Source organism: Euprymna scolopes, chromosome 42 (genome assembly GCF_053919585.1).
Source record: "Euprymna scolopes isolate OS-2025 chromosome 42, ASM5391958v1, whole genome shotgun sequence".
Classification (NCBI taxonomy): domain Eukaryota; kingdom Metazoa; phylum Mollusca; class Cephalopoda; order Sepiida; family Sepiolidae; genus Euprymna; species Euprymna scolopes.
Window position 1 is genome coordinate 38,167,603 of NC_136523.1, and position 1,425 is coordinate 38,169,027.

General features: G+C 39.1%; 1 pseudogene; it reads right to left on the minus strand.

Moving 5' to 3' along the window:
* Window positions 1–489: 489 nt before the first annotated feature.
* On the minus strand, window positions 490–606 carry LOC145267238 (5S ribosomal RNA; annotated as a pseudogene).
* Window positions 607–1,425: the final 819 nt, after the last annotated feature.

Sequence of the window (1,425 nt, forward strand, 5' to 3'; positions counted from 1 at the left end):
AGAACCACACCAACAACTGATATATATATTGGGTATAAAAGTTATTGCTTTATTGAAAGCTGCTATGTGAGTCATCGAGTCCTTTTCTTTAGCAACTATCAAGAGATAAGAGCATAAAGGCAACTTTCATTGGTTAATACAGAGATGCATGCATATAAAATAGAAATAAATCCAATTTACAAGAACAGCAGGGTCACCCGGTAGTAAGTTCTACTTAAAATATAAATTAAATTTTGTAAATGCAACTAAACTTTATCCAGTCCAGTCCAGCATAGCCGTAGCCGAGATTGAACTCACTACACATGTTTGTAGTGTAATTCAAATCTTGTCGGTAGCTGAATGTTTGATGCTTCGCCAGGGCGATCAAGGGTATTTTTTATCGTGACGCCATCACTAGATGGGTTGCCTACCACGGCTTAAGAGACACCCATCTACCCTCGAGAGAAAGATAGACCGCACCAGTTCCGAACCTGGTATTTTACCTTGTGGTACATACAGCACCTCGCCTTCCCAAATGGTCACCCATTTGGTACTGGCCAGGCTCAACGTTACTTAACTTCGGTGATCTGGCGAGAACCGGTGTGTCAATGTGATTTTGCTGTATAAACAAACATTTTCATACAAGAGATAAGAATATAAAATTTATTTTCAATCATGAAAATGTTCGTTCATGCAAACACGTGTTAAATATATAGCTACGAATCAAATTTCCGATTAGTGATAATTACCAATTTTACTGTGGTTCTCAGATTGTTGATAAAATGATTTCAAGATGGATAACCTATGTGACCACCGGGCCATCACAGAGGGCGTGAGAACCACAGGTGTTCTTGAAGCTTAAGTTGATATGGAACAAGTCTAGCATAGACGGTTGACCAATTATCTTGTAGCAGAGGATTGTACAACAAGCTCTAATTGGTTGACTAGGAGGAGCGCGTCTCACCAACCCAACCATGCCCTGGATATAAAACAAAGTTGCATGCCCGTTGTAGTAGAAGGGAGAGTTGCGCGTTGCACATAGGCAGAGTTTGCCAAGAGTGGCACAAGGTACTCTAGCGTAAAGCAGACCGGTCCTAAGGATGAAGGATGTACAGACAAGGAAATCTTCAAGCTTTCACGAGGAAATCTTCAAAGCTTCCACTCCAAAACTCATAGTCTAGGCTGATATTACCAGAAAAATAAAAAAAACAAAACACTGTTTAATTTGGAAGACAAAAAAACGACAGAAAAAAAAAGAAAGAAAGGAAGATGAGTTAAAACAGATTAATACATGTTCATAGTGTGAATAGTATAGGTAAATTATATACATATGTCGATAATGTGGGTATGCGAGTATTTGGCAGCGTGGCACTGTGTATGTATGTGTGTTGGTTTACCTTCTTCTTGTTAGTGCATGTAATGATCAATCATTAGTAGGGCTATGAC